This window comes from Erinaceus europaeus, chromosome 20, assembly GCF_950295315.1.
Source record: "Erinaceus europaeus chromosome 20, mEriEur2.1, whole genome shotgun sequence".
Lineage (NCBI taxonomy): Eukaryota > Metazoa > Chordata > Mammalia > Eulipotyphla > Erinaceidae > Erinaceus > Erinaceus europaeus.
In genome coordinates, this window is record NC_080181.1 from 47020452 (window position 1) to 47042554 (window position 22103).

The 22103-nt window shown below is 43.6% G+C and overlaps 1 long non-coding RNA gene across 1 annotated transcript in view; it reads left to right on the top strand.

Annotated features, from left to right (window-relative positions):
- LOC132534855 (uncharacterized) overlaps window positions 1-22103 on the top strand; it is a 152851-nt gene that overhangs the window by 126297 nt on the left and 4451 nt on the right. Inside the window, exons 3-5 of the long non-coding RNA XR_009546591.1 lie at window positions 174-311; window positions 9166-9273; window positions 9843-9973. This is a non-coding gene — a long non-coding RNA (uncharacterized LOC132534855). The remainder of the gene's footprint in view (window positions 1-173; window positions 312-9165; window positions 9274-9842; window positions 9974-22103) is intronic.

A 22103-nucleotide genomic window follows, 5' to 3' on the forward strand; every position in this document is an offset into this window, starting at 1 on the left:
TGTGCGCGTGCGCACACGTGTGTGTGAGTTTAAATGGGGGCTATGGAGATGGAACTATTTAAAGGAAGTGAGGATAGCACAGTATTTCCTTTCTCTGTGTTGTGTTCTATCTGGAACTGGATTGCACACTTTCAGCCTCTTTGCCATATGTTTCTGCTTTTCGCTTCACCAAGAGCAAGCACTGAAGTCTCCTTAGGGTGGATGACAGAGAGACTGGAACAGTTCACCCCTGCCACTCAGAGGACTTATCCACGCTTTAAGAAGGTCCAGACCCAGCTGGGAAGGAGCCAGCTCTCTCCAGATGTTAAGCTGTAAGTGGGCTTTGTTTTGGTTTGGGCTCTGCTGTTCTGTTCTATGGTAATTGGAAATTTCTGGAAGCCCTGGTTGCTGGCAAGATATCAGAGAGAGGATGTGGAATTGGGTGCCTCTGGCCCTGCTGTCTTCTGGCTGGCCTCAGCAAGTCCATCCCCTGTCCTCTTGTATGTGGACCCTCCCCTGTGGGAAGTGCCAGCCTGAGCCACCTTACTTTGCTGAAAGGAGCCATCAGCCACACTCAGTTCCATCAGCTTCACTTGTTTTATTGGGTGAGAGAGACCAAGGTATTTTCTGCCACTTGCGATGCTTATATTTGCTTTGTCTTGGTCGTCTTTTTGCTGTTATGCAGTGTTTGGAATGGAACCTAGGACTTCACACATGCAAAGACATTTGCTGTCACTGAGTCACCTCCCTTGACCCTTAGCTTCCTTTTCTTAGCATCCTCTTGTCCCCAGATTGTCCTGAAGTTTATGACTCACATTGATCCTGAACCCTCCCCACTGAACTCACACAGGAAGAGCAGGGCAGAGCTGGGAGATATCTCACCTGGTAAAGTTTTCAGTGCACACCTCCCTGCAGGGCAAGCTTCATGAGCAGTGGAGCAGTGCTGTGCTATCTCTCTTCTGTCTGTCTCTCCTCATCTTTAAGGTTCTCTCTCTCCCTCTCTATCACTTTCTCCTTCTCTGGGGCTTCCACCCTCTGAAAAATAAGCGTCCAGGAGCCAGGTGGCGGTGCACCTGATTAAGCACACACATTACAATATACAAAGACTCAGGTTCAAGCCCTGGCCCCCACCTTTACAAGTGGTGAGACAGGGTTGTAGGTGTCTCTCTAGCTCTTTCCCTCTCTACCTCCTCCTCCCCTCTCAATTTCTCTGTCTCTATCCAATAATAAATAAAAATATATTTAAAAATAAAAAGGTGGGGCCAGGTGATAGCACATGGAGTTAAGTGCACATTGTGCAAAATTCAAGTAATGGCACGAAGATCCTGGTTCAGCCCCCAGCCCCTCACCTACAGGGGGGTTGCTTCACAAGCGGTGAAGCAGGTCTGCAGGTGTCTGTCTTTCTCTCCACTTCTCTGTCTTCCCTTCCTCTCTCCATTTTCTCTTTCTTATCCAACAACAACAGCAGCAGCAACAACAACAATAACAGCAACAACAATGGAAAAATGGCCCCCAGGAGCAGTGGATTTGTAGTGTAGGCACCGATTCCCAGCAATAATCCTGAGGCAAAATAAATAAATAAATACATAATACAAGGCAAGATCTATAAACAAGGAACTGTAAGTAAAAAATAAGCTCACTGGGAGTGGTGGAGTCATACAGACACAGAACCTCAGTGATAGTCCTGCTAGGAAATAAAATAAATAAAAATAATATGAAATGGAAGAAAGAAGAGAGGGGAAATGAACAGAAATAATGACATGTCTGTTTCTACAGCAGCATTCCAGGATGTTCCAGAGGTCAGGGCCTTCGACCTCCACTAGCTCTAGACAAATCAAACCCCCCACTGAAAAGTACCCTGACATCTTCCACCATTGCTGCATCCTAAATTCTCATTAAGATGACATTTTGCTCCAAAAAGATTCCAGTTGGCATTTAAAGATTTTTCTTTTTTAAAGCTACTTAAATATCTTGACGTGTGAATAACATTGAATTAAATTTGCCATTTGTAATTGAAACTAACATTAAGCAGGGTTTGTCAACAAGGGTTTTGTAGCAATGTATGCAAACACACCGACTTCCAGCATACACAAAACAGTGTGCGCCGGGTGAAGGGATTTATGAGAATATGCTTCGTATAATTGCGTGAGACAACAAATTATAAGAAAAAAATAGTTCAGAGTAATTTGGGAGGGTAGAAACACAAGTTGTGAGATAAGAATTGGTTAAAAAAATATTCTGAGGGTTAGGAGATCGCTCACCTGCTAGAGCACACTCTTTGCCATGCAGAAGGACCTGGGTTGGAGACCTCAGCCGTCACAGGGGAGCACCTACACAGAGAAAGCTTCAGGAGTGGCGAAGCAGTGCTGCAGTGTTTCTCCTCCTCCTTGCCCCTCTCACACTCTTGCTGAAACTTGAAAGTCAGGTCCACCAGGAGCTGTGGAATGCAGAGGCCCAATGATAACTCTGGTGGCAATATATATATATATATATATATATATATATATATGGGCAAATAATTGTGCTTAACAACAAGAAGCTAAGAGTGTGGAGTGCATCATTTGTGTAAATGCAGAGAACGTGCCTGCTGGCAGTGATCTGGTGCCTAGAAGCCAGCTTGCCACAAAACAGCCGGCTCCTATTTCTACAATAACTGGGCAAGGCCAGCCCACAGGCTCTGCAGCCAGCCTTCCCCTGAAGTGGGAGCTTGAGACAAGTCCCAAACTGTCCATGACAATCCACACCGAGTTTTGGATTTAACATTCCCATAGCCTATGTCATCAACTAAGTATGCGAAGTTCCAAAGGCCAGAATGGAATTTCATTTCCAGAGGGGGAGATCAGGGCCATTATGCAAATGAGAGATTGAGTGCATACAGTCCACACACATGTGCAGGAGAGAGCTTGAAGCAGGAGGCAGGGCTTCAGGCTTTCTGTACAAAATCAGTAAATAAAAATGAAAACATGCTAAAATCCTGATAACAAGCATGTCCCTATATTCTCTGAGCTGGGAAGAATTGGGCAGACAGGTATGTTTACGAAGACTGGGCTCGGTAGAGAGGTGGAAAAGACCAGAAAAAAATATATTGGGAAATAATACCTCCATCTCCATCAACTAAAACAACTCCTTGCCCCCCTCTCTTCTCCTCCTCTTCCTCCTCCTCCTCCTCCTCCTCATTCTTCTTCTTCTTCTTCTTCTCCTCCTTCCCCTTCCCCCTCCCCCATCTCCTCCTCCTCCTTCTTCTTCTTTCTCCCTCTCTCTCTCTCTCTCTCTCTCTCTCTCTCTCTCTCTCTCACACACACACACACACACACACACACACACACACCTACCTATCAAAGATGACTCCTCAGGACTGTGGGTGGTCATTGCCCTAAGAGTGTCTTCTTTGGGATCCTCCTCCCCTCCCCCAAGAAGGCCCTCATCCTTTCCTGGCTTCTAGCCTGCTTTCTGTTAGCTCAGTTTTGCTCTCAATTTGTCTTACTTTCTCTCTCTTGAAGCGCTTTCGTGAACTATACTGACAGCCTAAAATCTTAAAAATCTAAAGCTTCCATATCATGTCAGTGGCAGAAACATCATTTGGTTTCTTCTCAGACTCCCAGAATATTTCCTTGAGAACAATTGTAACAGGAACAGAAAATCATAAAATGGCCCAGGAAACCCTCAAGAAAAAAAAATAAAAAGAGAATTAGTCCTTTACTATGTATTTTTGTTGCCTTGCAGAAAATTCTCACCTTCATTACTTCCATATTAAACTATGGCAAGCTGGGAGTTGGGTGGTAGCACAGCGGGTTAAGCGCATGTGGCACAAAGTGCAAGGACCAGAGTAAAGATCCTGGTTCGAGCTCCCAGCTCTCCACCTTCAGGGGAGTCGCTTCACAGGTGGTGAAGCAGGTCTGCAGGTGTCTATCGTTCTATCCCCCTTCCCCTTCTCTCTCCATTTCTCTCTTTCCTATCCAACAATGAAGACATCAGTAACAACAACAATAATAACAACCACAACAAAGATTTAAAAAAAAGGGGCAACAAAAAGGGAAAAAAATAGCCTCCAGGAGCAGTGGATTCATGGTGCAGGCACTGAGCCCCAGCAATAACCCTGGTGGAAAAAAAAAAAAACATGGCAAGCCAGCAGACCCACATCATTTGAAAACAGCAAGTTAAAAATAGTCCTAGAGAAATTATGGAAAGGCCAAGACAATGGGAATTGTTTCAGACTTGCTTGTCCCATTATTCAAAAGTACTATGTGCAGAAAGTTAAAAGTTTCCTCAGAGACAACAGACTTCCAAAACATTTTCTTAACACCAGTTGTTTGAAAAAGAAAGTGAAAACACAACTCACAGAATAGGAAGGGGAAAAAAAAAAAGACCAATCCTGTGTTTGATAGTGGACTTGTATTCACAATGCAATGACTATGTATAACTCAATAAGGAAAAAAAAAGACTGTCTTACTGAGAAGTGGGCAAAAAAATTGAATAGACATTTCTTACCCCAGGAGATATATGACTGACCAACAAGTTTAAGACAATATGGTTGACTTAACTATGCAAAAATGCAAACCACAACAACCACATGAGATGCCACTTCATACTCTCTTAGTTAGTTTCAAGTAAAAAGAAAAAAAAAGAATATTAACAAACAATAGCAAGAGTCCGTGAGGCTGTAGAGAAACTGGAATCCTCCTGCATTGCTGGGGAGGGGAGCTGGGTGGTGATGTAAAATGATGCTTTCATTTTGTCAACATGGCTTGGGAGTTCTTGCACATGTTAAACACAGAGCTGCCATAAGGCCTAGCAATTCCACTCTTGAGTATTTTCCCAAGAGAAGTAAAGTCTACAGCATCCAAATGCTTAGGCATGGCTGGCCTAGTGGCATGATTAACATGAACACCAAAGAGGAGATAGCCCAGGTGCTTATCAGTTCATGAGTGGGTGGGATGTGATATATATCCATATCCACACAATGAACTGTTATTCAGCCACAACAAAGAGCCAAGTACTGACCAATACACTGCTATATGGTTAACACCTTGAGAAGAAGCCTTCACTGGGGGCCTAGGTGGTGACGCAGTTGGTTGAGCACACATGTTACTATGTGCAAAGACCCAGGTTCAACCACTCCCCCCCAAGTCCTCATCTGTAGGAGGGACGCTTCATTCGTGGTGAAGCCATGCTGCAAGTCTCTCTCTCTCTCTCTCTCTCTCTCTCTCTCTCTCTATATATATATATATATATATATATATATATATATATATATATATATTCCCCACGGCCCTCTTAGTCTCTCTGTCCTGTCACATATAAGGGAAAAAAGAAAAAAGCCCTTCATGTAAACTGCCTAGAAAAAGCAGATCTCTTAATGACATAAAGTGGTTACTACTGGCTTAGGGATGGATGTGATTGCTAATTGATAGCCGAGTTCATGTAGGGGTGATGACAGCCTTCTAAAATGAGATGGGGGTTAGGTAGTGGTGCACCCACTTGAGTACACACATGCTCAAGGACACCCAGGTTTGAACCCCTTATTCCCCACCTGCAGGGGTGAAGCTGCAGGAGTGGTGAAGCAGGTCTGCAGGGGCCTTTCTTTCTTTCTCTGTCTCCCCCTCCCTTCTCAATTTCTCTTTGTCCTGTGGAATATATATATATATATATACATATATATATATATATATATATATATATATATATATTTCCCAGTGATTCTCAGTGCTGGCACCAAGCCCCAGCAATAACTCTGGTGGCAATAAATAAGTAAGATTAGATCATAGTGGGTGGTGGCACAACTCCCTGTTAACATTGTTGAAATGCATCCTTTACATGGGTGAATTTTATGCCTTTTGAGTTACATGTCAATACATGCATTAAAAAAAATAAATTTAATACCGTGCTAACATTTCTAACTCTGTGCTAGACACCTTAATTCATCGCTCAGCTCACAACACACTTTACTGCACCTGTCAGACTATTTCTATCCTTAGTGGCGAAAACAAAATATATGTTTTGACATTAACACTTAGAAGCGATGACAATGGTTAGGAGTTAAACTTTGCCACTTTTCTCAATGTGAGTGGTAGGAAATTCATTTTCTTTGGCTAGCAGCAAATGATGTAGTCTTTTTTTATTTCTCTTGAAGATCATTCTTTAATCATTATTAACATAAAATTGATATGCGAGAATAACAGTAAGAGATTCTGGAGATAGTTCCATAATTAATATTAAAAACATGTTGTAAATCAAGCATTTTTGAGGAGAGTTAGGAAAGAGTCAATATAACAAAATACTGAAATATCTCTATATATACTTTATGTTCTTAGTTAACATTTATTAAATAATATTACTTAGATAATATTGACCTTTTGTGACAGATCTCTTTATTCCTTAGGATTACGTGCTATTAAATAACTAGTCTTTTCCTCACTGAAGAACAGTAAACACATTTTACTTTCTTTTTAAGTTTTTCATGTATTTAGTGGGTGGGGGAGAGGGAGAGAGGGGGGAGGAAGAGATACTTAGAGTGATTCTGGGAACCTAGGACTTTAGGGCCTCAGGCATGAAAGTTATTTTTGCAGAACCATTATGCTATCTCTCCAGCTCAAGTTTTAAATAAAACTTTTATTGAAGTATCATTGCATTATAGCATTATATAAGGTTCCGATGTAATCACCATAACTCAGTGTGTATATACTATGTTAAATTCCCCACTGGAAGTCCAGTTCTGCCCTTCTCCGTGCACTTGTCCCCTTTAACCAACTTGCAACCTGTCTGTCCCTTCTAACAGCCTTTAACTCTGTCTTACTGTCTTGTTGAACAAACCTTTGAGAAATTAGAAAGGCCTCTTCAGAGTTTGCCCAAGGTTTTCAAATAAATACAACCTGGAAGGTAACAGTTAAATACCATCATAGGGGGTTGGTTGGTGCTGCTCCCAACCCCAGGATCCAGGATCTAGGTGGTTTCCCCTGAGTGTATGCCACCTGCCACCTGGGATAATGTGACTTCTGTTGGTCACATGATGGCTGCTGGAGATACTGGTTGTCTCCATGCTCTACACTGAGTGTGAGTGAGGTCTTGTACTACCTCTCTCTCTCTCTCTCTCTCTCTCTCTCTCTCTCTCTCTCTCTCTCGATAGGACAGGGAGAAATTTACAGAGGAGGGGAAGAGAAAAGGAGAGGGAGAAGGGGAGAGAGACCTGCAGACCTGCTTCACCACTTGTGAATTGATCCCCTGCAGGGGGGCGCCAGGAGCTCAAACCAGTATCCTTGTGCAGGTCCTTAGGCTTTGTACTGTGTGCGCCTAACCCAGTGTGCCACCACCTAGCCTCACCCCCCACCCCCATCCCTCTTTTTTTGTATTACTACTTTACCCCAAACCCAGAATCATCCAAGCTCAACTCATGCATCCATCGTCTACCAGTAGATGTCGCTGTTGCCCACTGGAGACCAAGTCTTTTCTAGGCTAAAATGACAGAAAGTCCTGCCCTCATGGAGCTTTCACTCTAGGAGACTGTAGAAGGGAGCAAAACCCAAGAAAACCTCCTGGAACACCATCCTTTGTCTTGCTTTTTTAAAAATAGAGGTATAATTTTTGAATATTTTCTTGAGGTGTGCATCATCCTTCATTTCCACTGCAGATGACTGAGAAATTACCTAAAATGTCTTTTTTAAATTTTATATTTATTTATTTTCCCTTTTGTTGCCCTTGTTGTTTTTTATTGTTGTTGTAGTTATTGTTGTTGTTGTTGTTGTTATTGATGTCGTTGTTGTTAGGACAGAGAGAAATGGAGAGAGGAGAGGGAGTCAGAGAGTGGGAGAGAAAGACAACTGCAGACCTGCTTCACTGCCTGTGCAGCAACTCTCCTGCAGATGGGGAGCCGGGGGCTCAAACAGGGATCCTTATGCTGGTCCTTGTACTTTGAGCCGCTGTGCTACCATCCGACTCCCTCTAAAATGTCTTAAAACAGTGACTTTGGAGGTAGTGCCATGGATACATGAAATCCCAAGTTTGATCCTTGGCATCACGTATGCCAGATGCTCCATCTCTCTCCTCTCTCTCTCTCTCTCTCTCTCTATCTCTCTCTCTCCTTTCATTAATAAATGAATCTTTAAAAAAATATCAGTGAGAGGGTCCAGGTGGTAGCGCAGCAGGTTAAGCGTACATGGTGCAAAGTGCAAGGACCAGTGTAAGGATCCTGGTTCAAGTCCCCAGCTCCCCACCTGCAGGGGGTCAATTAACAGGTGGTGAAGCAGGTCTGCAGGTGTCTTTCTCTCCCCCTCTGTCTTCCCCTCCTCTATTTCTCTCTGTCCTATCCAACAACAATGACAGCAATAATAATAATAATAATAACCACGATAAAACAACAAGGGCAACAAAAGGGAAAAATAGCCTCTAGGAGCAGTGGTTTCCTAGTGCAGGCACCACCAAACCCCAACAATAACCCTGGAGGCAAAAAAATCTCAATGATGAGAAAAGGTAATGTATTTCCTCACTTTATTATATACTTGAACGTGTTACACATTAAAACATTCAACTAGGTGACATGGGTATGCTTCTCAGGTGTGCAAATGTATTTCAGTGCCTGAGATGCTTTCCTGTGAACCCCAAGAAGCTGGGTGCCCTGCAGACTAGAGAGAGAGTCTAGTGGTAGCACATAGAACTTGCACATGAGAGGTCCCAGGTTAATCCCTGGCATCACCAACAGACAAAGCTGAACAGTGCTACGGTCAAATTTTTGAAGAATGAACAAACAAAAGGTAAGTTTTTAGGGCTGAGAGATATCTTACCCAGTAGAGGACATATTTTACCACGCACAAGGACCTGAGTCCAAGTCCTGATTACAACATGGGAACACCATACAAAGGGAAAGTTTCATGTTTGGTGGGGCAATACTATGATTTCCAACTCCCTCCCTCCCTCCCTCCCTCCCTCCCTTCCTCCTTCCCTCCCTTTTTCCAAGCCTTTCTCTAAAATAAAAGCCCCAGAGAAGCAGTAGAATCCTGCAGGCATGCAGCTCCAACAAAAACCCTGGTAGCAAAAAGGAGAGAGGATCTGTTTCTCCTTCTCTTCTCTCTCTCCCTCCCTCCCTCCCTGTTTAAAATAAAGAATGGGGAGATGTGGCTTGGGAAGGCCAATTGGTGGTGGTATCACACTTGCCTGATATCCCAGGTTCATTCTCTGGTGTTGCATTTAAAACAGGGAGCTGGTGGTGCACCTGGTCAGTGCACACAGGACCCTGCACAAGGACCCACGCTCGAGCCCCTGATGTTCACCTGCAGGGAGGACGCTTCAGGAGTGATGAGAAAGGTCTGCACATGTCTCTCTGTCTCTCTCCTTTATCTCTCCCTTCCCTCTCAAATTCTCTCTGTCCTATTAAATAAAAAATAAAGGAAAAATGGCTTCTGGGAGCAGTGGATTCATAGTGCTGGAACTGAGCCCCAGTGACAACCCTGATGGCAATAAAAAGAAAGTTCTTGGGACATTAGGCTCACCTGGGGACCTGGGAATGCCCTGAACTCTAAGGCTACACCTGAACTGATGAAATCACCCTCCAGGAACCTAGGCATCTAAACTGGCCATCACCTAGTTTGTACGCAATCTTGGGTGTTTAATGGAAGACTAGAGAGTTCTCCAAGGTAAGAAATGAGCTGGTGTTCATGGTGGTAGGGTCTGCGGCTGGGAGGGGCAACCGATGGGTGCTGCTTATTCAGGGATAGGGTTTACTTTACACTGATGGATTGTCTGAGTGCATTGTATCCTTGAAACAAACACACATACACCGAGTTGCAAAAGGTTAACAGGTACTTTGATTCTCAACTTGACGGGTTTTTCTCTTCAATCTTTAATGCACGATTTGAACATTTTATGGTGAACAGGTACCATTTGAGAAAAATAATATATGAATTTCAAAGAAGGTGATGGAGAAGAAAGATAATGGGAGAGAGACCTTTTACTGTCAGGATCAGCCCTGTTCATGGACAGCATGTCTTATGCTTATGCAGCAAAGGTAATTCCTGCATTATTTCTTCTCGGAGACCAGTGTTCTAGCAAGTGGCTAACTCGGTCTGCTTCTAAGTAAGAATGTTTTATCTCAAGTGTGACTCCTATCTTCTGGAGCAGTGCTTTGCGAATACACTCTTCCCACGTCCTTTGTCTGCTTTCTCCTGACCCCCTTCCTTCTTCTCCTTCCTCCTTCTCTTACCCCTTTTGAGGCTAAGACTAGAATCATTTACTCTGGCTTAATGAATGCACAATGATTCCGTGACTACTGGTGGCCATTTCTTTTCTTCAATCATTCTCTCTCTCTCTCTCTCTCTCTCCTCTCTCTCTCTCTCTTTGACAGTAGTAGAGAGAAATAGGAGGAGAGACATGGAGAGAGAATGGAGATATAGAAAGAGATACACTTGCTGGATAATACCCTGACAACATCCTTCCTGAATGCCTGGAATCTTGTCTGCTAAATAAAAGTCTGCAGATAGAATTGAGCTAAGCATCCTGGGATGAGAGATTAGCTGGGTGGCCCTAAAAGCAGTCACAAGCATTTTTTTTTTTTTTTTTTGCCTTCAGGGTTACTGCTGAGGCTCAGTGTCTGCACCATGAATCCACTGCTCCTGGAGGTCATTTTGCCTATTTTGTTGCCCTTGTTGTTATTCTTGTTTTTGTCATTATTATTATTGTTCTCATTGCTGTTGTTGGATAGGACAGAGAGAAATCGAGAGGGGGTAGACAGAGGGGGAGTGGAAGACAGATACCTCCAGACCTGCTTCACCACCCGTGAAGCTACCCCCCTGCAGGTGAGGAGCTGGGGGCTCGAACTGGTATCCCTTATGCTGGTCCTTGAGCTTTGGGCCATGTGCGCTTAGCCTGCTGCACTACTGCCTGACCCCCACAAGCATCCTTTTGAAAATAAATATTTATTTATTTATTTACTAATAAGAGAGCTACAAAGAAAAAGATATATAGAGAGAGGGGGGAGGGAGGGGAGAGAGAAAGAGACAGAGTCAGAGAAAAAAAAAAAACAGAGCACTGCTCAGCTCTGGTTTATGGTGGTGCTGGGGATTGAACCTGGAACATCAGAGCCTCAGGCATGAAAGTTATTGCATAACCATTATGCTCTCTCCCCAGTCCACAAGTGTTCCTTTTTTCCCCCCTCCAGGGTTATCTCTGGGGCTTGGTGCCTGCACTACGAATCCACTGCTTCTGGTGGCCAACTTTTCCAATGTTTTAAATTATTATTGTATAGGACAGAGAGAAATTGAGAGAGGAGGGGACGGTAGGGAGGAATAGAGAAAGACTGACGCCTCCAGACCTGCTTCACCACTTGGGAAGCGACCCACTGGTGGGTGGGGGTCCTGGGGCTCGAACCCAGATTCTTGTACAGGTTCTTGCACTCTGTACTATATGTGCTTAACCAGGTGTGCCAAAAAGTAGCAAACTGAAAGAGCTTTGACACAAATAGGAGAGAAGGAGGCACCTGTGTCCAGGGAGCAGGGGTTGCAGAGGTATACCAGCTGTCTCTGGCAAGACAGGGGCAGAGAAAAAGTGAGTAAGAGAGAAAGAAATAATCCTCTTAGAAATGCAAATAAAGGCAATAAGATACCACTTCACTCCTGTGAGAATATCATACATCAGAAAAGGTAGCAGCAGCAAATGCTGGAGAGGCTGTGGGGTCAAAGGAACCCTCCTGCACTGCTGATGGGAATGTGTATTGGTTCAACCCCTGTGAAGAGCAGTCTGAAGAACTCTCAGGAGGCTAGAAATGGACCTACCCTATCACTCTGCAATTCCTTTTCTGGGAATATATGCTAAGGAACCAAACACACCCATCCAAAAAGATTTGTGTATACCTATGTTCATAGTAACACAATTTGTAATAGCCAAAACCAGGAAGCAACCCAGGTGCCCACCAACATGGCTGAGCAAGTTATGGTCTATATACACAATGGAACACTACTCAGCTATTAAAATGGTAAAATCACTTTCTTCACCTTATCTTGGATGGAGCTTAAAGGAATCATGTTAAGTGAGATAAGTCAGTAAAAGAAGGATGAATATGGGATGATCTCACTCATTGACAGAAACTGAAAAATAAAACAGAAGGGAAAACAGAAAGCAGAACTTGGACTGGAGTTGGTGTATTGCACCAAAGTAAAAGTCTCTGGGGCCGGGGGGAGGGTTCAGATCCTGGAACATATGTGGAAAACTGAGAAATGTTACACATGTACAAACTACTGTCATATATATATATATATATATACACACACACACACACACACACACACACACATATATATATATATATATAATTTTCTTTTTTTCTTCCTTTTTTTTTTTTTTTGACTCCAGGGTTATTGCTGGGGCTCGGTGCCTGTACTACAAATCCACTGCTCCTGGAGGCCATCTTTTTTTCCTGTTATTGTTGCTGTTATTGTTTTCAATAGGACAGAGAGAAATCAAGAGAGGAGGGGAAGACAGAGAGGGGGAGAGAAAGATAGATGCCTGCAAACCTGCTTCACCACTTGCCAAGTGACCTTTATGCAGTAGGGAGCCAGGGGCTCAATCCAGGATCCTTGGCGCCCTTCCTTGCTCTTCGCACTATATGTACTTAGCCCAGTGTAATTCCGCCCCCCCCCAAACTACTCTATTTTATCATTGCTTCTAAACTATTAATCCCCCAATAAAGAAAAAGATAGAAAGAAAGATTCTTCCTCTTAGACCCTCCAAAAGAAGTGCAGTTCTCTGGACACCTTGAATCTGACCTAGAGATACTGATTCAGATCTTTGGCCTCCATTGCTATGAGACTATACATTTCTGCTGTTAGAAGTCACCTAAAGGACCAAACAGTGGCTCATCCGGTAGAGTGCAATGTTGCCATCTGTGAGGACCCAGGTTTGAGGACTTGGGTTCAAGCCCCCAGTCCTCACAAATGGTGAAACAGTGCTGCAGGTGTCTCTCCCCCCCCCATTTCTTTCTGTGTATCATTTTTTTAAAAAGTGGGAGAGGTGCTGGGCACTGTGGAGTTGTTGTGCAGGCATCTAGCGCAGTGGTAACCCTTGTGGCAAGAAGAAAAAAGTCACCTGAATGTGTGGCCATTTGCTCTAGCCGCCATCTAAAGCCATACAGTAGGGTAATTGAAGAAGAAATGTTAAATTTCCCGAAGGTTTGTGACTCTGATCTGTTCTCTGTTTAATGCCTGAATAATACTAGGCCTTGGGACATGCTCAGTAAATATTTGTGGAATAAATATTGGATGTCTGAGAATCTCCAAGATGAGGGCAATAATTTGTGGTGTTCCCCAAACTTATTTACTAAAAACAGCCTTTAAAAAAATATCTTGGCACCAGCTTTGTCTACTTTGGAAAATAGCGATTTCTATTTTGCTGGATTTGAGGAGTGAGGTAGAGGGAGGTGTCTGGTGCCTTGAACAGCCCTGGCTTACCCCCACCCCCACCATAAACCCCGTTTCCAGCCTTTGAATGTCCAGCGCTGTACAAAGCGTCCCATATGTAGTGGGTGATGGGAGATGCTTGTGGCTGTTGGATACTCAGATTGTGAGAGAAAATATTTATGGGAGTGAACAGCTCTGATCGCACATTTGTATTAACAAAAACGTGATGCTTTGAAATGTTTCAATGCTACACTGGCACTATTTATAGATGGTGTGTGGAAAAGGCGAGGCTGTCAGAGATGCCGTGCTTGCTCAGCTTTACAGTAATAACACTATTTATTGCAGGGGTACAAATAGTCATGTGAGCCGTGTTCAGTGTGGTGCCCAGCTTCCGGTTTCCAGAGCTGGCTGATTGCAGCTTTCCTATATCTTGGGGGATGAGGGTGGGGTTAGTGGATTTCATAACAATGAAAGAAGCCTTGGGGGAAAATGGGTGGTGGAGCACCTGATTGAGAGCACACACATTACCACGCACAAGGACCCCAGTTCAAGCCCCCACGCCCCGTCTGCGGGTGGCGGGAAGCTTCATGAGCACTGAAGCAGGTTTGCAGGTGTCTCTCTCCCTCTTTGTCTCCCTTTCCCCTCGCAATTTTTCTGTGGCCTGTAAGATAAAATAGAAAAAAGAAAAAAGAAATGACCACCCGGAGTGGTGGATTCTTAGTACCGAGCCCCAATGACAACCCTAGTAGCAAAACAGAAGTAGAAGAAGGGAAAAAGGAAGGAAGGGACCCTGAGTCTCCTTTGCTTTCCCCAGTATGTTTACTTTAGGCTTCAGAAAAATGTATGAACTGCAACTTTGATTTCTGGATACTCCAAGGAGTGTCACAGTACGCAGTCACACAGAGCAGTGGCTCCTGCTTGACCCTGGGCACAAGCTTTCTGGCATTTACTCACAGGATGTCCCCGCCGGCAGGAGGTTTAAAAACACAGGGACGCGGGAGTCGGGCGGTGGCGCAGTGGGTTAAGCGCACGTGGCGCAAAGCGCAGGGACCGGTGTAAGGATCCCGCTTCAAGCCCCCGGCTCCCCACCTGCGGGGGAGTCGCTTCACGGGCGGTGAAGCAGGTCTGCAGGTGTCTATCTTTCTCTCCCCCTCTCTGTCTTCCCCTCCTCTCTCCATTTCTCTCTGTCCTATCCAACAACAAAGCAACATCAACAATGGCAATAATAACCGAAACGAGGCTGCAACAACTAGGGCAACAAAAAGGGGGGAAAATGGCCTTCAGGAGCGGTGGATTCATGGTGCAGGCACCGAGCCCGCAATAACCCTGGAGGAAAAAAAAAAACAAAACAGGGACACATGCAGGGAAGGGTCTGGGCACAGGCAGGAGGCCGTAGCGGTTCTGTTGAAGCCATCTCCAGTCACAATTTAAGAGCATTTCTGTTGTTCTTCACAGCATTTGTTTTTCCTCCCAAGAAAAGATGATGGAATTGACAAATTCTAAGGAGCTGTGTAAAAGACAGAGTGGAAGGGGATGCTGAGAAACGTAATTGTAATGTTTGTAAACGTAATTGTGTGTTTTTCAAAAATTCATTTATTTATCTTGTGAGAGAGAAAGAAATAAGAACAGTAGGAGGTAGCACAGCGGGTTAAGTGTAGGTGGTGCAAAGCGCAAGGACCAGTGTAAGGATCCCAGTTCGAGCCCCTGGCTCCCCACCTGCAGGGGAGTCGCTTCACAGGCGGTAAAAGTAGGTCTGCAGGTGTCTCTCTTTCTCTCCCCCTCTCTGTCTTCCCCTCCTCTCTCCATTTCTTTCTGTCCTATCCAATAACAATGACATTAATAACAACAACAATAATAACTACGATAAAACAACAAAGGTAACAAAAAGAAATAAATAAATTAAATGTATTAATAAAAAGAAATAAGAACATTTGCCCTGACATATGTGGTACTGGGACTTGAACCTTATGCATGCAAATCCTAGGCTTTACACATTAGGCCACCTCCCTGGTCACCAGATTTCTGTTTAAGTATTTAGTAATGAAACAGTTACTCTTTAGAAATCAAAGGATGCCTGAAAAGATAGGGTCTGTTTTGAATGAATTAAGTTCTCATGTTTAGTTCCTTTTTTTTTTTTTTTTTTGCCTCCAGGGTTATTGCTGGGGTTTGGTGCCTGCACTACAAATCCACTGTTCCTGGAAGCTATTTTTCCCATTTTTGTTGCCCTTGTTGTCATTTTTATTATTGTTGTCATTGCTGTTGTTGGATAGGACAGAGAGAAATGGAAAGAGGAGGGGAGACAGAGGGGGAGAGAAAAATAGATACCTGCAGACCTGCTTCACCATCTGTGAATCAACTCCCATGCAGGTGGCAAGCCAGGGGGTCAAACCGGGATCCTTCCACCCATCTGTGCTTCGCACCATGTGTGCTTCGCACCACTGTGCTACCACCCAACCGCCATTTAGTTCCTTTTCTAATAGCAAAGAAAATTTAGTGATGTTTTGTCAGATCAGTTACAGTGGTGGATGAAATTCGTTGATTCACAATATAGTTTAGACTTTCCTTGGTTTCCTGCAATTTTCTTTTCTTTTCTTTCCTCTTTCTTTCTTTCTTTTTCCTACCAGGATTATTGTTGGGTCTAAGTGCTTACACTACTCTGCCATTCCCAGTGCCCATTTATTCTGAGAGAGGAGGAGGAGAGAGAGACAAAGAGGAGAGTCACCTGTCACACTGCTCTACTGCTTATGAAACTTTTCTCCCAGCAGATGGGGACCAGGGGGGTTGTTGTTGTGGTGGTCTGGTGTCAGGCTGCACCGCGGAGAAGAGAGCGGACATCCAGAGCAAAGGGGTACACAAATCTTTATTATAGGATGGGGGGGTTTGGTTCAGACCACGTGGAGCCAGCCAGCAATGGCCACCACGGGGGGGGGGGGGGGGGAGAGCAGGGAGCGAGACCTCAGAGAGGGAGAGCTGAGAGCCCAGAGGGAGGGGGTGAGGGGGCTTTTTATTGGGCAACAACCAGAGGTGACGTGTAGGGCCAGGATTGGTTGAAGGGGGCAATGCTAGGGTTTCGCAAGGCGTAGTAAAACCTGGGGGCGGAGACTTCATCAGAATAACTCCTCAGCAACAGGGGGTGAATCCCTGGTCTTCAAAAATGGTAACCAAGTGCTCTACCAGGTGAGCTTCCTTGGTTTCTTTTAGTAAAGTCAAGTCATTTGGAGAGAACAGTGTTTTGAGCAGATGATGGAGCAAGAGGTTCTGTAACTCCTGTCTGTTAGGAACAGTACGGATACGGGTAAAAATACTAGAAATCCATGGGGCCAGAACATGGTAGAGTGCGCATTGTGTCCTGTGTGAGGGCCTTGATGAGAGCTCCAGGCACCACAAGGAGCATCGCAGGCTGCTGGGGGAAGCTCCATGCACAGTGGAGCAGCGCTGTGCTATCTCTCCTCTTTTTGTTTTTCTTTCTTCCTCTCCATCTTTTTCTGTCTAATGTTAAAAAGGCAAAGGGGGGGGTGTCTTGGCAGTGGCTCATCTGGTTAAGTGCACATATGTGCACTTACCATGTGCAAGAACCTGGGTTCGAGCCCACACTCCCCTCCTGCAGGAGTGACATTTCACAAGTGGTAAGGCAGGTTTGCAGGTGTCTCTCTTTCTCGCTCTATCCCCCCACCCTCTCTATTTCTATCTGTCCTATCTAATACAAATAGAAAAAAATGGCCTCTGGGAACAGTGGGTTCATAGTACAGGCGCTGATCCCCAGTAATAACCCTAGTGTCAATTAAAAAAATAGGGAAAAAGAATAGAAAAGGTCCACTCAAATCAGTGGAATCACATAGGCATGAAATGTCTCAGTAGAAGAAAAAGGAAATCAGCAACTCTAAATGAATATACAAAAGCTTGAGAAAGAAGTGAGCCTTCTCAGAAAGTATGCTCTGAGAAAGACACATGGTCACCCTAAAAGTGAGTGAGTGGCTTGTTTAGTGCACCCCCACGGCAGGAGAGCCATTGAGGCTGCTGGCCCCTGTCCTTAAAAGAACTGCAAGGGGCAGGAGGTAGTCTTATTTTTCATTTAATTCCATGAATGTTAAACGCAGAATGAAACTCTTCCAGCTAACTAGCAAAGTACACCTACTCAAAAATCTCTCCCAGGGGTGGGGAGATGGCTCACTCAGAAAGGTCACACTTTACCAACGCAAAGGTCCCAGGTTCCAGCCCCTGGCCACCACATGAGCACACCTCAAGCAAGGGAAGCTTCACAGGTGGTGAAATGATGTTGTGGTATCTCTCCTCCTCCCTCTCCCCTTCTCTAGTTAAGATAATTTTTAAAAAGAGTCTTCCAGGAACAATGTCATGAAGGCTCAGCAAATTCTGGTGGCGACAAGAATAACAAGCAGAGTATAAATGGCCCTTCTGAAATAAAGAGCAGAACAGAACAACTACTGAGTCTGTTGGGATTTTTTTTTAATAACGTATATAAATTTAGTGATTGCTTTAGCCAGAATAACCTAGACTAGAAGGGGCAACACATTAGAATATCTATTCATTAAACTAAATGATAAACTTTTTTATAGGGTGTAAGGGAGAGGGTACAGAGAGAGAGAGAGTGAGAGAAACCTGCAGCACCACACCCAAAGCTTACTCTCTGTAGATGGGGACCATGGGTCCTCAAGTATGGTAACATGTACTCTCTATAAAGGGTAAACCCCAAAAGACACCCCAAACACTAACCCAAAGGGGCATATGCACCCCCACATTCATAGCTACATCAACTTAAATGCCCTTTGATTGGTGACTGGATAAAGAACTTGCGGAATATATGTATACTCCATGTGGACTACTACTCTGCAATTAAATGAGCAGTATTGTGTCCTTCAGAACAAAATGCATGGGACTAGAGGTGCTTTGCTTAGTGAAGGGAGGAGGTGAAAGATAGCTATTGGATGGTTTTGCTCCTCTGTAGCATAAAGAGAATTGAGGGCCAGCAGTGCTGCACCTGGTTAAGTGCACATTATTACCATGCTCAAGGATCCGGGATCAAGCCCCCATGCATGGCACTGCAGGTCTACAGGTGTTTCTCTTCCCATCTCTATCTCCCCTCCTCTCTCAATTTCTTTCGGTCCAATCAAGTAAAATAGAAATAAGAAAGAAGGGGGAAAAGGGTGGGATTGTCTCCTGGGAGATGGATTCATAGTGGCAACATTGATCCTCAGTAATAACCTTGGCAGCAATTAAAACAAATGAAAACAATAGAATACAGAGAATTGAAACAGACAAATTTGCAAAGACATAAAATTAGCCAGTCTGTCTGAAGGTTGAAAGAACTGTCATGGTTATTGGAGGAGGTGGGGGTGGGGAGTGAGGGGGGCAGAACTTTGGTGCCAAATGTTTTGTGGCATTACACCCCTGTAATCTTATAATTGTGTAAATCACTATTAAATCACTAATTATTTTTTAAGTAAAGTGTCGACCAAAAATCCAAGTGTAAAATAAAGAAAAATCAAACCCTCTATGAATATTGTAAAAGAAAGAAAAAAATACAGAGGATTCCAATTTGAAAGTCCAGGGCATTTGTTACTGTTTTAACAAGAGCATTACTCATCTCTGGTTTATGGTAGTGCCAGGGATTAAAATCTGACAGTGTAGCGGCTTGTAGCAAGAGTTTAATAAAGATTATCCACTGCTAATACTTCTACTCCAACTAAAGAAATAATCAAATTTGAACTGTAAGCAAATCGACTTTCCAAAAAACAAAGCTCAGGTTGGAAACAAACCAAGTGTGGTGAAGAGGCACTTTGATTCCATAGGCATTTCAAGTATTCGCCATCTCATTCCCAAAAAGGATTCTAGTGTGTGGGGCAGTTGCATAACAGGTCATTTGAGCAAGAAAGAATGAGATCGATCAGTGTCTAAATAAGTGAACGGGGTGAACAGACTTGGACCAGGGGCTGGACCTTTGGCTCCTCTCCACAGTTCCTGGACAGCATCTCAGTTGATGGAAGATGCTGTGGTCCAGGGCACAGCTTGGCTTTGAGTTCTAAACTCCGCAGCTCCTCCCAGAAAGGGCACATGGAGGCAGCACAGAAAGCAGCCAGCTAGGAGCTCTGTATTTCCCCAGAGGAGAGCCAGAGGAGGTAGCCACGTGTTCCCACTGTTAAGTGGGAGAGGAATACAAACCGCTGACATGGTTTTGCCTGCTCTATTCATGCTCCTGTTTAAAATGTAACAGAGGGGCGATTTTCAGCTTTGAAGAAGTGCTTTAAATTAAGATGAGATTAAATGTGGCATTTGAGACTATAACCCCGCCAGAGGCCACGGAGACTACCTAAAGAGAACATTAAAAAGGCAAGGGGAAAAAATGCATCTCATAGATTATCTACCAAGCTTGGCAGCAGAAAACCCTAAATAAATGCTTGGACCATAAACCTTACCTGCAAACAGCATTTCCATTTGCCATTTCTATGGCAAAAAGCACTTGACATCAGTAACAACAACAAAAAAAAAAGTGGAATTGGTGTATTGCACCAAAGTAAAAGACTCTGGCATGGGTGGGTGTGGAGAATACAGGTCCAAGAAGGATGACAGAGGACCTAGTGGGGGTTGTATTGTTATATGGGAAACTGGGGAATGGTATGCATGTACAAACTATTGTATTTACTGTTGAATGTGAAACATTAATTCCCCAATAAACAAATTTTTAAAAGATGTACAAAAGAGGCGGAGGGTAGATAGCATAATGGTTATGCAAACAGACTCTCATGTCTGAGACTCCAACGTCCCAGGTTCAATCCCCTGCACCACCATAAGCCAGTGTTCTGGTAAAAAAAAAAAATGTGCAAAAGATATTGAAAACAGCTATTTCAGGTATACAAACTATACAAACTATAAGAAAAATGGAAAAGTGGGAGGGAAAGCTGACAGTGGGGGTGCAAAATCCTAGCTGTCATATTTTCATCAAAACGTTTAACTACCCAATTATAAGAATATATATATTTGTTTTCTGTTCCTTTTTGGAATTGAGTGAAGTGAAATAAGCTGAAGTATGACTTCCTAAGCACAGAAGCAAAAAGGAAATACAGCAACAATAACAAAAAAAAAACACCAGAGAACAATTTAAATATGGCCACCGTGGTTTAAATATAACAATTGTAAGTGTATATGTAAATGAATTTAATTTCCTTTTTTTTAACTTGAAGATTCGATGTTAATTTTTTGTTGCCTCCGGGGTTATTGCTGGGACTCGGTGCCTGCACTATGAATTCACTGCTCCTGGAGGCTATTTTTCCCCTTTTGTTGCCATTGTTGCTTATCATTGTTGTGGTTATTATTGTTGTTATCATAGTTGGGTAGGACAGAAAGCAATCAAGATAGAAAGGGAAGACAGAGAGGGGTAGAGAAAGATAGACACCTGCAGACCTGCTTCACTGCCTGTCAAACGACTCCCCTGCAGGTGGGGAGCCGGGGGCTTGAACTGCGATCCTTACGCCAGTCCTTGTGCTTTGCAGCATATGCGCTTAACCCACTGCACCACCACCCATCCTCCTCAATTTTAATTTTTAATGAAAAATAAAATAAAATAAAATTAGTGAAAAATTTTATTCAGTAAAAAATATGGACCAGGTGATGGTAAACCCAGTTAAGTGCATACATCACCATGTGTAAGAACCCAGGTTCAGGCCCCCCTGGCCTCCACCTGCAGGGGGATCTCAGAATCTGTGAAACAAATACCCAGGTCGTCTCTCTTCCTCTCTCTCTCACTTTGTCTTCCTCACTCCTCTCAATTTCTGTCTGCCCTATCAAATAAAAAATAAAATAAATTTTTAAAAAGGGAAAAAAAAAAAAAGAAAAATGGCCACATTGTGAAGGCATTGCGAGCCCCAGCTTTAAGGTTAAAAATAAAAAGAAAGAAAGAAATTCAAGAATTTCCTGCTTAAAATACAACTGCTTACAAAGACAAGTGATTGGGTCAGAAGATGCCAATTGGGGGGCTGGGCAGTGGTGTAGTGGGGTAAGTGCACACAGCACGAAGCGCAAGGACTGGTTTAAGGATCCTGGTTTGAGCCCCCGGCTCCCCACCTACAGGGGGTTCCCTTCTCAGGCGATAAAGCAGGTCTGCAGGTGTCTTTCTCTCCCCTCTTCTTTCTTCCCCTCCTCTCTCGATTTCTCTCTGTCCTATCCAACAACAACAGCAATAGCAACAATAACAATAATAACAAGAGCAACAAAAATAGGGTGGGAAATGGCCTCCAGGAGCAGTGGATTCATGGTGCAAGCACTGAACCCCAGCAATAACCCTGGAGGCAAAAGAAGAAGCGGGGGAGGAGGAGAAGAAGATATCAATTAGACAGGATATTAAAGCAGAATACACACAAGAGAGATGGGCAATAAAGTGAGTTTACTATGTGACAATAAAAGGCAAAATAATCAGTGAAAATGAAAAAATATTAAATTTAAAAGAACTAGAGCACAATTCAACAAAGCTCATAAAAGAAACTTAGAATTACAAGGTAAAATAGAAATAACTAGTAGAAATCCTTATCTGGTCATTAAAAGATCAACAGATGAAGTAGGAAGAAAAAAAAATCAGAATTTGCAAAAGTGAAAATTGCTATTGGTAAGGCTAAGTCAGCAGTTTTATGATGTGACTCAAAGAGGAAAACATGGGATCTGAAAAACTCTCACAGAAAAATAAAAGCAACAGAAATTTTCAGTAGAGGAAAATTCCAAAAAAAATTATGCATATAATAT